Below are 14,953 nucleotides of genomic sequence, written 5' to 3' on the forward strand. Positions count from 1 at the left end.
AAGTTGGCACTGGCGATTAACCATCATAGCAGGGCCACATGTTTGCCCAGGTTTTGAGGGTCACGCATTAGCTACTGTTAGCCTCACTGCATCAGGCTCAAGTGTAGCAACGAGATGACAGGAGGCAGACATTTGAGTTCTAAGACTGTGACTCTCTTCTTGAAAATCAGCATTTCCTTTCCTAGAACAGGGACTTGGATCCCGGACACAAAGAAGGGATATTATATGACATAGCCTCTTTGCCAGTTTGCAGATTGTGCTATTGCCTCTCCCAGGTGCCAATGGTCACTTATTTTGCTGAAGAAGCACATTGGTTACAAAGCCAGCAGCATCTAGAGACAAACCTGCAGTGGAGAAAGCATAATGAATATCATAGATAGTGTATGAAGTTACAAGTTGCAGGGGTAGGGGCAGACATAACCTAATCTAATCTCGCTTAGAAACAGGCCCTAGAGGCTGAAGAGATGGCTCAGTGGTTAAGAGCACTGGATGATCTTCCAGAGGATTGGGGTTCAATTCCCAGCACCCACCCACATGACAACTCAGAACTGCCTGTAACTCCAGTTCCAGGAGATCCAACTCCCTCACACAGACTATTGCTGTGAAAAAACACCATGACCAAGGCAGCTCTTATAAAGGAAAACATTTCATTGGGGCTGGCTTACAGTCCATTATCATCATGACAGGGCATGGCAGCATGCAGGCAGACATGGTGCTGGAGAAGGAGCCAAGAATTCCACATCTGGGTCAGCAGGCTGCAGGAAGTGGACACTGGACCCGGATTGAGCACTGGACCTCAAAGAGCACCCCAGTAACACTTTCTCTAACAAGGCTGCACCTCCTAATAATGTCACTCCCTGGTGACTAAGCATTCAAACACGTGAGTCTACGGGGTCATTCCTATTCATACCACTGCAGGGAGCGCGCTTCTGTGTATGTGTGTATGTGGAGACCAGATGTCAACCCCAGATGTTGTTACTTTAGGAGCTGTCCACCGGCTCTCTCACCAGGGTCTGAGCCTTGTTAATTAAGCTGGGTTTGGCTGGCTATGGAGCTTCACGGCTCCTCCTGCCTCCACCGGCCAAGCTCTGGAATTACAAGGTTGGACCTCTAATACCCAGCTTCTTATGTAAGTGACAGGAATTGAACTAGGGTCATCATGCTCGTACAGCAAGCGCTTCGGCAACTGAGCCATCCCCTCAGCCTCTCTCTCTCTTTCTCTCTCTCTCTTGCAGTACTGTGGACTTAACCCTGGGCCTCGTGCATGTTAGGAAAGTGTTCCACCACTGAGCTACAGCCCTTAGAACAGAACAGAACAAAACAAAACAGAACAGAGCAGAACAACGCCTTTCTTTCCGCAGGGTGGGTCCATGCCTGTGGGGATGAGAGGACAATTTGCAGGAGTCAATTCTCTCCTTCCGCCACATGGGTCCCATGGACCAAACTCAGGTCTTGGTGACAGGCACCTTTCCCCGGCGCCATCTTGGTGACCCATGCCTAGCCTTTTAACTTTTCACTTGGAGACAAGGTCTTGCTAAATTGCTCAGGCTGGCTTTAAACTTGTGACACTTTTGCCTTGGCTACCTGAATATCTTATATTACGGGTCTGCACAAGTTGGCCGGTCTTCTCTGCCTCATCCTTGAAGAAGATGGTGATGATGATGACGTTGTTGTTAATAATGATGATGTTGTTGATTATGATAATATTGATGATATTTCTGATGAGGAGGAGGAGGAGGAGGATGATAAAGTTGAATTTTAAGCTACAGAGTATCCAAGAAGCATTAGAGCACCCAAGGGTTTGGCATCTGGGGTGGGGGCATAAAATGTTTTCAGGTGTGGGTAGGATATCACATATAGTTTAATACACATCTTGCCTTTATTTTGAGATGAAGTTTTATTTTAGGACATGAATGTGGATGTCAAATTGAAGAGGGATGGAGCCTGATGATCATTTTGATGTGTCAACTCGGCCAACCTATTGTCCCCGGTTATTTAGTGTTGCTTAGCTGAGCCTGTGTCTGTGAGTCGCATCCTGTCCTCTCTGACGATTTCAGGCCTGCTTAGTCAGGGTTGAGCCAGTTCTCAGAGATACGCATGGGCCTCTGCGTTTCCTATTGGTTTTATTCTCCGACTGAAGCCCCTCTTGCCGATTTTGTCTTATCCATCAGCTTGGCCAGGTGGGCGCATAGCGTGTCCTACAAGTGTTTAGTGTGCTGCGTCTAGAGCTGCCATGGCACTTATGTGCTGCCCTTGTATAGAGATGGCAGTCAGCTCCTCTGCCATTAACCTCAGTTCACCGTTGATCGCTGACTCACGACACCCTCTGAAACTCAGACAGCAGGAACTGGCAGTGAGGAAGCCGCCACCCACACACCTTCTACTATGTGGGAGAGATGTACCCAAACACCGAGACTTCCTATTAGAAACCCTTTCTGCCTCTGTTACTATTTCTAAATATTTGGTTTCCCTTGGGAATAGTGAAACATATGTAAAAGGGCATTCTGACAAACCAACACAAAAACACTAGAAATTTTAAAACGTGATGCAGTTTTGAGGGATGAGCAAAGCGAAAAGCCAGAAACAGCTGCCGTTTTGGTCAGTGGGCCCTTGCCTAGGCCTGGGGAAGCACAAGCCATTTCATGAGATTATGTTAAACATAGAGTTGGTCCATGTGAATTATGTGTTGCTAAAACAAAAATCAAGGTAGTAAGCAAAAGCCTGTCACTGAATCCTAGGGTTTACACCTCTAGTCTCTGTGCTCATGTGGTTGAGACAGAAGGAAGTTACAGTGTGAGACCCTGTCTTAAAAATAACTCACATACACATAGCAAACTTCTGTCAAACTATGTTTTGTGGAACCGCCAGCTCCCCAATGACATGGAGACTTTATATTAATTAGCTTAAGCTTTTTTTCAGTTAGCTCTTGTAACTTAAATTAGCCTGTTTTTTTTAATCTACATTCTGTCATGTGGTACAGTTACCTCTGTTCTGTACTGCATGTCTGACTTCTTCAGAAATCTCTAGTGAAGCCCATGCATCTATCTTCCTCCTCCTCCTCCTCCTCTCTCTCTCCAGAAATCCCCCATATTCCCTCCTGCCTAGCAACTGGCCATTCAGCTCTTTATTAAACCAATCAGAAGGCACCTTAGGCAGAGACACATCTTCACAGTGCACACAAATATTCCGCAACACACACATACACACACAATTGATCAATGGCAATGACAAAGTCCTGCTTCTCTGTAAGTGAAATTTTGTGTTTTCCAACAATATTGTGTTGAATTATAAAATACTATCCCAGACCCAGTGTTAAGAGTCAATGTGCAAACTCTAATCCTAATTTTAATAGGAACCTAATTTAAAAGTGTAGCACAATTGTATAGAAGTGAATAAACGATTAAGAAATATATAACTACATAGACAAAGCCGAATGTGGTGGCACAAACCTTTAACCCCAGCACTTGAGAGTCAGAGGCAGGCAGATCTTTGTGAGTTCAAAGCCAGCGTGGTCTATATAACTAATGAGTTCCAGAACGGCCAGAGCTACATAGTGAGACCCTCTAGAGTAGATGTATATATTTAAACATGTGACACTTTGCATTGATAAAGTACTAACATCTGCTTTGGGAGAGCTGCACTGAGGTAGTAGAAGGACAGTTGCTGAAATTAGATGGAAACCTGCAACAACTCGTAATGTATCTCCTTACAAAAGCGGTGACCTAAGTAACTAGATGTTTGGGGGTGTGAGTTTCTTATTCTTTTGAGTTTTGTCTTATTCCTACACATGTAAGTTGAGCAGAATACAGTTTTCTGCACTCACCTAACGTGTCTTGTGGGTGCGATTGCATCTGTCAATGAAGGTGGAACACATTTACATTCAAAGCAAGTGAGATTATAGGACTGATCAACAGCATTGAGGAACCCCTATCCGTTATCTGTGCTTCCAGGAGTGCCAATGGCTTTTGTAAGGCTGGTGCAAGTTCATGAATATGGATGTCTTCCAAAACTATTGTGCTTGGTCATACAGTGCTGCCTTGAGCCCCACAAGCATCTAAATATATGTCTCTGTAACTGGAGATCTCTGACCTCTAAATATGTGGCCCCTTTAGGGCAGGAACAGATGTTCCATGCTATTGAGCATCGGGCACTATGTTGGATTCAAAGGATGCGGAGAGAAGCAGGGACATTCCCTGTTATCCCTGGTCTTTCATTTGTTCTGGGGACCCCTGCCTTGTCCTGAAGGGGTCCTGATACTGTCTTTTCATCTTCTCAACATGGCAGCAAGTACCTTCTTCCTTCTCTGCTTCCCCTAGAAAAAGAGAAGATGCCTGTCTTTCCTCTTGTGACCTAACAAGCTGGGTTATCAGCCCACCACTCCCTGGGAGTCGAATCCTAGTCCCTGTTCTGCCATCTCATGGCCCCTGTGATGCAGAGTCCAAGTGACATACTGCCAGCTCCTTAGCTGTGCCTAAAATATCTCTGAACCATGGGGTCTTGTACAAATGTGACGGCCTTGAGTGTCTATGCATCACTGTTCAGTTATCTTTTTTACTTGCAAGTTCAGTCTCATAAGGGTGTTCAGATGGCCGCAGGGTAGTGAAGATCCCCTCAAATAGTAGAATCATGGGATTCAGACAGTTGCTGTGTACTATATCCTAAGGTAATTATTTACATGTGAATATGTGCAGAAACTTCCATAAAATGTTAAATTTATTTAGCCAGTTAAGTCCAGAATATCTCCATGTACTCTCATGTTTACAAAGGAGTGTGCATTGGAGTTTAGAAGAAAGAAGGGTGTAAGTGTGTGGGGGTATGTAGGGGGTGGTGTGTGTATAAGAGTTCTTAAAGTAACTAAAAGACATAATGAAGTCTATACGTAGTTCAATAGTTGCAGATGGTTGAGGAGGGAGGTGAGAGGAAGTAGGAAAGGGAGAGGAGGGAAGAATGGAAGACTAATGAGACAATTCATCAAAGTGAGTTCAGAGAAACCACTGGAACTAGTGCCTGTAATCCTAGCACTTGGCAGGCAGAGGCAGTAGCATCATCACAAGTTTGAGGCCAACTTGGGTTACACAGTAAAGGTCTGTTGGAAAAATGGGAGGAGGAGGAGTAAGAGGAGGAACATGAGGAGGAAGAGCAGGAGGAGGAGCAGGAAAAGAGGGAGCAGGAGGAGAGAAAGTCAAGTTTCTTTAACCAAACCAGACTTGAAGACAAGCTTCCTAGTAGGCGCTGTAGTCTCTGCTCTGGGAGCGCAATGGGGATAGCACATTAGGCCTCTGTGCTCACTTCACAGAGACTCGAATTTCATCTCTTTTCACCTGGATTCTCAGATGTCTGGTGACGACGTCTGAGAACGTCACATTAACACGTTTATGACGATGCTTGAACTGAACTGTGACATCAGTTTCTCAGTTGGAGGCATACCCTAGAACCCAGTGCAAAGGAGTCAGATGCCTGAATAATTCTTGAGTTAGAAATGGACATATAAGAATTTTACCCATATGAAAAGTGGAAACAGATTGCTATTTGCTTGACTTTCCCAGCGATTTTTAATCTTTAGGATTATCTGTGTAAACTAGTGATTATGAGATGCAGGCCTCTGGTGGTTCTTGATTATGTCCATGAAATAATGACTTCTTTAAAGGAAAAAACCCTAAAGTAATTATTGAACGATGAAAATAAATTCATTTAATTCAGTACTCAGAGCGTGAAAACCACAGTGATCCTAAAGCAACGTGTGTGCATCCATAGGCTCTTTTATGTGGAAAACTATAGAAAATTTCAGACATATTAAGAAAGCGTGGCACCCCACTGCTCGCCCATGAATTCGATCTTAAAGCTAAAGATGGTGAGATGTAGAGAGGTTCGAAGTAGATACTAGTTGAAGATGAGACTAAGAATTGGGCCAAATGCTCTGGTTTTTGGGCCCACACATTTAATCCTCAACTGTGTCTGTAGCCAGCGAATACAAAGTTACTAGTGATTGCCAGCGAATACAAAGTTACTAGTGATTGCAATTCTCCTTCCTTGTCCCAGTGGTCTCATCTGGCTGAGAACAGTAAGGTTCGTGCTGTCAAATCCTCCGATGTCCTCTCAAACACTGGCATCGGAGAAGGGTTGCTCCTACGGTAGAGTACTGGGGATGTTTCATGTCAGCTTTGCCGGAGTGTGCTGTATTCTGCTGGATTGTTGCAGCCCCTTCGTTCTCTCATGCCCCATCTGTAGCATGAAAAGTATTAGCAATAGCACTTGCTGCTTGCTAAGAAAATAGCAGCTACCAGGGGTTGTGCCCTGAAGCCAGTTGAGACTGTGGAGCCAACCTCTAACGTTCCTCCAAAGTCCTAGGTTTATTTAGTGGATGTTCATAGACATATGCCCAGACTTACAGAAATAGTCCTTGTGGCAGGGAATTGTTTTATAATTAGCTCTGGGGTGAGTAGGAGGTCTCATATGTGTGAATACAAATTGGGGGGATCAAATAAAAATGTGTAACTCCTGCTATGGCTTAAAGAGTTTATATTCTGTACCCATAAAGTCTCACCATCGTAACTGCTTAAACATGAGCTGAACAAGGACAATAGCAGTCGACATTTACAGCAGACAACCTAGTGTGGCTAGAGAAAAGCCCACGGCCTCAACCCTGCACAGAAAACTATAGTCAACTAAAGAATGCTGAGTGGGAGAAATGGTCTTCCCCGGGAAAGACCTATCCAATACCAAATAGTTCACCCTGGAATATACTTACAAGTAACATTATTATATGGACTACGCAGGTTATATTTATGTATGTAGTCACATATGTATATACCTATATGTATGTAACAAGAATTAATGAAAAAGAGACTGAATTTGAAAGAGATCAGGGAGGGATATATGAGAGGGCTTGTAGGGAATAAAGAGTAAGGAGACATTATATAATTATATTTTAATCTTAAAAGTAAAAAATAATTTTAAAAAGAATTCATACTCTATTAATGTCACTTCGTTTTACAGCCTAAATGTAGGTATGACCTAAGTACTATTACTAAATCGTTTCAAAAATTAATCTTAGATTAACAAGTTAATGGTAAAATAATCATAAGATGAACTCCTAAACTTAATATATGGAGATATTTCTGATAGAAAGCATAGCATAGATTTTGGAAATGAGGACAAGGCGTTAACTTTTCCCACCTGAGATGTCCTTAGACATGGATCAGGCAGGAGCCTGTGTGTTCGGCATCCTCTAAAGAGAAGTTGGTGTTATTAGGGTTTAAGGTCTTTCTTTCTCCTTCTTGGAAGGGCTGTCAGTCCAGTGGAAAGTAGGGCTACATTTTAGTATTCCCTTCCCTCCGTGATAATTACCCACGGCACTGCTGAAACAGCAAAACAGCATTCCAGGGTTCCCGAGAAGTGCCCTGACGGATGCTTGGACTTTGACAGGTCTTCCTTGATGACACCAGCACGGTACTCTTGGAAAACTACGGGTTGTCCTTTAAGGTGGAGCACAGGGCAGCACAGCACCTGCTTCACAGCTCTCCCTCAGCAGGCCCTCCTGCAGGAGCATCCCACAAGAAGCCCACACAGGGCTCCAAGTCACGGTTACTGTGCCCCAGCATCCTCTCCAGGCTTCATACTTGTGTTCTGTGCTCTGATCACTTCTTCAACACTGTGAAAAGCATGGCAAATACTTTCCCTGGTGGCTTTCCGAACAATAAGATGGTGTCAAGGACCTCTGCTGACACATGGATTAAGTTAACCTGTTGGTTTCATATGCCAGTCACTTGTCCAAAGACTGTGTTTTGGCTAGCTTCTCATTGTAATGGACTCCCTTGGTTCCAGCTCCCCTGAACATCACCAGATCTGCCTTTACGCTACATCAGATATGATTGTTCCTTGTTTATAAATTATAAGTACAATCTACACTTCCCTGCTCTGCTTGGAGAACTAGACTGTGGGCCCCTGCTGAGGTCAGGATATCCTAACCGGCACTGTTAATATGAGATATTATGTCTTAGAGTATATCTGATAGAAATATATCTGATAGGACTATGTTAACTCTTATGGGAGCCCTTACCCATGAGGAGGAGTAGGATGGGGGTGGACTAGGGGGAGGTGATGGGGGGGATGGAAGGAGGGGATGGGGGATGGGAGGAGGAGTGGGAGGGAGAACTGTGGTTGGAATATAAAATAAAATCAAAAATGGGGAAAAAAGAAATATATCTGATAGAAAAGTCTGAGCTTGTGTATGTGTGTGTGTGTGTGTGTGTGTGTGTGTGTGTGTGTGTGTGTGTTGGCAAGACATAGGTAGTTTTATAGAAGGAAAAAGGAAGAATTATGCCTTGAGGGAAAAAGGAATATACTGTAAGTTATTGACCATTTACTGTGATGCTGCTCAACCTAGGAACCAGCTGCCACTTATCTGTCTTCAGCCTTGTCGTCCCGTAGCGTCATCAGTGTCTACCTGAGGCTTTAAATCCTGGGTAGGGGTGGGGGAGGGGATTTTACTCATGAGAGCAAAGCAGGTGTCAATATTACTATCATACCCACTCCTGTGTACATCGAAAACATACAAACACCTGAAATCAGATCCTCATATCTTTTTATTAACCATGTGTGTTTTGGAGACAAAGTCTCACTGTGTAGCTCTGGCTGGCCTGGAACTAACTGTGTACGTCAGTCTGGCTTCAAATTCACATAGATTCCTCCTACTGCTTCCCAGATGCAGAGTACAGGAAGCGCTGTCATACCTGACTGCTTTTACCATTATAAATATGATCTTAACTGAGTTGCACATTTCTCTCATTTTACAAATCACGTATAGCCCTTTTATTTTGCTTCTGTTTTTTCAGGACAGAGTTTCTCTGTGGAGCCCTGATTGTCCTGGCACTAGCTCTGTAGACCAAGCTGGCCTCAAACTCACAAAGATCCACCTGCCTCTGCCTCCCAAGTCCTGGGATCAAAGGCGTGAGCCACCACTGCCCAGCATGCGTAGCCCTTTTTAAGGACAAAATGCCTAGCACGCTATATATTATGGACCAAGACCACTGATAGGTTATAGTCCTTTAAGGTTTGGTCCCATTCAGGTCCCACCAAAGTTGAGGTCTGTGCCTCTAACAGCATTTCGGTTTGCTTCCTTGGCCGGTATCTCCCAGTTTGGAGTGAAAGGGTTTAAAGCCCTGCTTCCTCCCTTCAGTTTCGTTTTTGCCCAGGCTATCTAGGAACTCACTATATAGTCCAGGCTAATCTTGAACTCCAAGGAACACTCAGCTTCCCCACTTTTATGATGTCCTAGTAAGGCCACAGATGAGGCTCATCATGAGAAACTGCAGAGCTGACTGACCTGCCTGTCATACCCAGGTCCCCATGCAGGAGGTTGTAGCTGCAGGGCTTGGGGACTGTTTCCTGTGGGTGTTTTTAATCCCCCTGTGATCTTCTATTGTCCCCTCTCCTTAGAGCCACTCACTCTCACTTCAAGCATATATTCCCTGGATCACAAGCTAGTTAGCTCATATCTGCTTCTCTGATCTCTCATGTACAGACAGGGACACTAATAATGTCCAGTAATGACACAAAGCCATTGCGGAGACTGACCTTTCTCGCAGGTCCTTGCAGCAATGGCAGAGAAGGGGGGGTGAAACAATTTTAAAGATGGTCACCAGACTACCCCGTGACTCTAAGGTACTCAAGGAAAGAGGAGAAACAGGGCTTTTCCGGTAGAACAGGGTTTACACTTTCTGTTCCGTGGCAGAACTGGAGTGAGGTGCAGGAACCTGTATCCAAAGGAACAGAGTGGGAGGTACTGCTGAAAATACCTCAGCAAAGCTTGGCAGCAAGCCTGGGTCCCTAGTAGGTGTAGTAATATGTGGGGCGGGGTTTATAGCACTGCTTGTGGACTCTTCATAGAATTTTAAAGGAGACTCGAGGGATAAACTGGGGCTATATGGTTATGGGTGGCAATGGGGCAAAGTCTGTACCAAGAGCTAACTATTATCCTCTGTATGTGGCAGGGCTAATTCAGAATGATTGGGCTTTTATAGTATACGCTTTTTAGATCCCATATGCTTGGATGCTCTTCTCAGCTTCTCCCCGGGGAATGACCCTGACCGTCAGCTTTGTTAAAGAAAGGAGGCACCACCCTCAGGTGGCATGCGCGTGGCGTGTCCCAGTGGCCTCGCAGCATGGTCTTGTAGAAGCCTGAGGGTCAAAAGGTGCACCATGCCTGCGGCTTATGCCCTGCCTCACTGCGCACCTTGGCGCCTGGGCGGCCCTGATGTTCTCAGCAACAGGCTTTGTCTATGACTGCCCTTTGCCCTGGCTGTCTTGGCCAGAGGTGGCTATGCGGTAATTTGTTCCTAGGTTCCGAGGCACAACCCTATCAAGCTGCAGCTGTGTGTGTTTATCTTGTAATTCACAGACAAGAAGAAGGGAGGCAGATTCCAGCCTTTTAAGAAGTTGTTTGGCAAAAAGAAAAAGAAGAGCTCCCCGCTGTCTGAGGAGTCAGCCGGGAGGCAGAGGCAGACCCACACTCCCTGGAGTGCAGGCAATGGGACCTTCTCTTCGGATGAGGAGACCCAGGAGAACAGTCTGAGGTAATAACTTGCCCTTTCCTTGTATGCCTCTGGCAGAGTCCGGGGTGAGGAAAGAGCTCCCTGGAGGATCTGTGTGAGCTTGGGATTTGGAGAGCAGGGGCAACATTTTAAAGGTGTGCCACCTGAGCATGAGGGTGGCACCTGGTGTGCTGGGTGGAGAAATCACCGTGACAGGGATTGAGCCTGCGTTTCTCTGCCCTCTCTGGTGGTGGAGGGCATCACTTCACTGGCTGAGCTCAACAAGGGTCCTGGGACTGAGAGAAAAGGTATCCATAGTCTAGACCTTACGCGTGAGGCAAGGATAGAGTCCCCAGCTCAGGGAGGTCAACCTTCGTGGACGCGCCACAGGACACCTCCAGCTGCTTGGGGGATGCGTTCTTCGCAAAACTCCTTGCTTTTCCTCTCCTCCTCTTCTCCCTCCTTTATCCCTTTCCCTTCGGCTTCCCCCTCCTCCCTACCTGTCTCCCCACATCTTTCTCCCTCTTATAGGCACTAAATCTGATCAAGGACCTCAAAATCAGAGCATGGAGAGTTGGGGTGGGGCCTTTGTCCCCTCAGTGCTGGGACACGAGGCGGGAGTTAGAGATGACTAAACTCCGGGACTACTCTTAGAAAGCATCCCTTGGAGACATCACGCCAGCCCTGCAGTCTGAAGCCTTGCTGTGCTCTTTAGTCTCTCTAGCCTGACTCAACAGAGGACGTGTTACTTTCTATGGAAATGGTTGATTTGCTTGTTTCTGGCAACCGGCTGGCTCAAGAACTCAGACACCAGGTTTTCTTCAGCCTCCCATGGAGTGCTGGCACCCAACTTACCTAACAGGCGCCAAAGACAAAAAGGCTCTCCAGAGTGTGTGGCAATAAGGAAATTCTGGTTTTTACCACGTAAGAAAATGGTCAACTTTAATTGTAGCTCTTGAGAATGATAAACCTCTGCAAAAGGAAAGGCCTTGGCTGGAAGGCAAGCATAGCAAGCAGTAAGGGACGCTGTGGTCACTGCCATAAAGCTGGCTGTGGTCAGTGGGGGAGCGATCCCAGTTTCACTTCGGTTTCTCATGCTGTAAAACATGAATGTGGATCTTTTCCACCTCGTAGCAGAATGAAGCACTAAAGCTGTACTGAGACTCGGTGAAGTCCAGTCCACAGACTCCCTCTTTGGACTGAGGGTCCTCTGAAAGCACACTTAATTTTTGCAGTAGGTTGTGACCTTGTCGGTCCCCTATGTCCTGTTGAATTGCTTTGGACTGCTACACATTCTCTTCCTGCTCATTTAGCTTCTGTATTCCATTTACCTCTTGAGGGTTTCCCTGAAGGCTTTAAGAAATCTTAGGAAATTAATTGTACATTGGGTCAAGCAACTCCATTACTGTATAGGTAATGTTATCTGTTCTAATTTTTTACTTTTGTTCAGAGACACCTCCCTTTTTGTATGGGACATATTTTTTTGTTTGGTTTGGTTTGGTTTTTCAAGACGGGGTTTCTCTGTGTAGCCCTGACTCTCCTGGAACTTGCTGTGTCGACCAGGCTGACCTCAAAGATTCACCTGCCTCTGCCTCCTGAGTGCTGAGATTGAAGGAGTGCACCACCACCACCACAGTATGAAACATATTTTAATTACATATTTGTTTATATAAATAAAAATACTTGTCTCATAAGTAAAAAAGCTAAGAGTATGTTTGGACTATGGAGTCTTAGTATCTGTCTTTAAATTAAAATTGTAATATAAAGGGGCTAGAGAGATGACTCTTCCAGAGGTTCTGAGTTCAATTCCCAGAACCACATGGTAGCTCACAACCTTCCATAGTGGGATCTGATGCCCTCTTCTGGCATAAAGGTGTACATGCAGATAGAGCACTCGATATACATAAATAAATCTTCAAAATGAAACTGGTGTGATAGTGAGTTCCAAGCCAGCCAAAGCTGCATAGCGAGACCTGTCTTGAAACATCAAGAATTTCCATCTTCTTCCAGGAGACATTACATGAATGCCTTACAGTGTGGCTGGAGTTCTGCTCCTTTGCCCTATTTACAGATAGAAAGGAATGAAAAAAAAGGCTTCCTAAAATTATTTTCAGTTTAGTGCTCAGTTGACAGACACACTACTGCACACTGCATAAAGATTTACAAATGTGCCAGGTGGTGGTGGTGGTGGCGCACGCCTTTAGTCTCAGCACTTGGGAGACAGAGGCAGGTGGATTTCTGTGAGTTCAGGGCCAGCCTGGTCTACAGAGTGCCAGAACAGCCAAGGCTATGCAGAGAAACCCTGCCTTGGGAAAAGAAAAGGAAGACTTCAGAAATATTTAGAAATTAATCTGAAGGAGTCTTTTCTTTCCATTCCAAAACAGAAAGTGCTCATGGACACACAAAACTCCAAGTCCCGGGGACATAATCAGTTATATGTTTAAAGGGGCCAAGTTCAGTCCAGTGAAATTGGTCCAGTGTTGAGGGAGAGTTTCCTGAATACGAGGGTTACCCTGAAAGCCTGAAAGACTAAACCTGTATCCAGGGGGGTGGGATTTAATTACTAAAATTGCCGAACTTTAGCAGGTTGGACTCCAAGAGTCTGTACTTCTAGAAATGTCTCTGTGGCTAAGAATAGTGCACTGATCTGTCCGCGCCCCCCCCCCCCACCTAAAGTCGGCCGTTCCTTGGGACTTCCAGGGCACTCTGCTCTTTCTGTAGCTCAGGGCTTCAAGGCTCCTTGGCTGCTGATTTTAAATTATATATGCCTCTGGGAAAGTGAAGCTTAAGGCGTGATGGTTTTTAACAATTTAATAGCATTTCCTTTGTTAATTAAATACAATTGATACTGCATTTCCAAAAGTCAGTTAAATAAACCTTCCGTGTCAGCATTTGAAAGGCCGAGGCAATGGGAATGCTGTGAGTTCAAGGCTAGCCTGAGCTACATTGTGAGTACCAGACCAACCAGGGCTAGAGAGCAGCAGCGCCCTGCCACAGGAACGCCAATAACAGAAAGTGGAAGAGATGAGTGTTACATGTAAAAAAGGGGAAGAGCCCTCCTGGTAAATGTGTCTGGTACACACATACGTTAGGAATTTTACCTAGGGCTTTTACTGTGTTATGTACCATGTGAGTTTCTAAGAAGGAGGATGTCATGTAGCAGGGTTCCGTTGATCACAGATTCTTTTTTTCCATAGAGAATAAACATCCAGTGGCATCTATTAAAGTGACCACTCACTAATAGCCTTCATGTGTTTTGCACAGATGAACTCATGTCATACCACAACTCTCTAAGATTCTTCTTATCTCAGGTTTACAGATGAGAAAGCTAAGGCTTGGGTGGTATCACACGCTCACAGCACTGCTAAACCCCTGAGCAGCTGCCAGTGGTAGACAGTGTGTTCTTGAATGCAGTCAGGGAGACTGCAGTGTTGCACAGCCGGTGTCCTCCTGGCCTTGGGTCTCTGAGCTCAGTTGCCAGCCTGCTTCCTGCTGCTGAAGGAGACTCCGGGGCTCCACTTTCTCTGCTGCAGCAGTTACTTCCTCCTGGACCCTCGATGTCTGTGCTTGCATATCCAATGGCAGCACTTACCGGTGCCGGCTCTAACCTAACGGGTCTCCAGAAGCAGTGAACTCAGGCCAGAATCTGAATGGTCAAGAAAGAGTCCAGGAACGAGGGGGCCTGAGACGGCTCCTAACAGCAGGCAGGGCGGGGAAGAGCTGAGGGACATGTCCCGGTCAAGGTAAACGCCATAAGCAGAAACTTCAAGGCCAGAATGGATGTGGCAAGCTGCGGATGGCGGTGCATACCGGAAATCCCAGGGTCCAAGGGGAGGAGGGCTGTGAGCGCAAGGGCAGCCTAGGCTACTTAGTGAGTGTTCTGTCAGAGAGACCTAAGGCGGGAAAGACAGAATAAGGGGGAATTTTCCATCTTTTTCTATAGGCATGTGCTAACTTTGCACCATAAACGTGTAAAGATGTCACAAGCAAGCCAACAAAACCACAGACTAGCCTTATGACTTAGGCACAAATATCTTGCTTGTTTGAAAGATTGAAGCAGGCCAGCCTGGACCATAAAGAAAGATCCTCTCCAAAAAAAAAAAGTCCCAAGGAATCCATACTCATTAAAATGTTATTAGACTTATGAGAAAAGCTCATCTAGGTTCAAGATACAGGGTTAGGGCTTCTGTGTTTCCATTGAGTTTAAGGAATGCAAAAATGCAAAATTTCCACAGAATGAAGGAAAACACATGCAAACAATAGCTCTGGTAAGGTCCTCCTATTAGGGACAGGTAAAGATCTTTTACAATTTAATAAAATGTCAAAAAAAACTTTTAAAAACTAGGCAAAGAATTAGGATAGACATTTCTTAGAAGGAAGGGAGGGAGGGAGAGAAGGAGGAAAAATGAGAAAGAGGAATT

At 45.3% G+C, this 14,953-nt stretch overlaps 1 protein-coding gene across 6 annotated transcripts in view; it reads left to right on the top strand.

Annotated features, from left to right (window-relative positions):
* The window catches only part of Cracd (capping protein inhibiting regulator of actin dynamics), a 210,680-nt gene that overhangs the window by 150,026 nt on the left and 45,701 nt on the right, over positions 1–14,953 (top strand). For all 6 annotated transcript variants that reach the window (XM_040747245.1, XM_040747248.1, XM_040747250.1 and 3 more), the window contains one exon: positions 10,400–10,574. The gene's annotated coding sequence lies outside the window, so the exon portion shown is untranslated. The remainder of the gene's footprint in view (positions 1–10,399; positions 10,575–14,953) is intronic.

Source organism: Mesocricetus auratus, unplaced genomic scaffold (genome assembly GCF_017639785.1).
Source record: "Mesocricetus auratus isolate SY011 unplaced genomic scaffold, BCM_Maur_2.0 Super-Scaffold_100006, whole genome shotgun sequence".
Taxonomy (NCBI): Eukaryota; Metazoa; Chordata; class Mammalia; order Rodentia; family Cricetidae; genus Mesocricetus; species Mesocricetus auratus.